Genomic DNA, 657 nt, shown 5'->3' on the forward strand with positions numbered 1-657 from the left:
AGAAGCTTCCTCAGCTAAAATTCTTGCTCTGGTGGTCTGACTTCTGTCTTGACTATTGTAGAGAAGAATAATCAAGAAGTCACAAAAGCTGGAGTTTTAAACTTAACCAGACCCCTCCTACCGTGCGGCAGACTGCTATAGGCTAGTGACTAAACAATAGCTCTAATCAGCACCTATTGTGCTCTAGTTAGCACCCTCCTAATGACAGCGCAGCTGTCCCTATCCTGATGGCTCCCTTGACGACTCTGCTGATGACGTGAATGACTCATTACCATGAACAAAAGACTGAAACTGCTTTGACCTGAGTACCCCATTGTAAACAGGGGATAAAGCATGCCTCAGGCGTCAAGCAACCCCGTCCAGTCGAAGATTCAAGCTTCTCTACTATGGAAACCACCTGGACAACTGAGAGCCTACACAGAAACTGTGTGTGTCTGATTCACCATTTGCCGAGCTGCCCCTCTGTCATGGTCAGTCTGCCAGCGTGTCCTGGCTCTGTTGGGCTGAACCCCATCCACCGCATCTGCTTCACCCACAAGAAATCCTCCACGTCCCTGTTGTTTCCCTAGATGGCGTTGTGCACACTGGGAGGACCAATGGTCAGACGTCCCACAGATGAAACAGACATTTGGGTTCCATCATTGTCTCTCCTCTTGC

The sequence above is a fragment of the Thalassophryne amazonica genome, chromosome 7, assembly GCF_902500255.1.
Source record: "Thalassophryne amazonica chromosome 7, fThaAma1.1, whole genome shotgun sequence".
NCBI lineage: Eukaryota > Metazoa > Chordata > Actinopteri > Batrachoidiformes > Batrachoididae > Thalassophryne > Thalassophryne amazonica.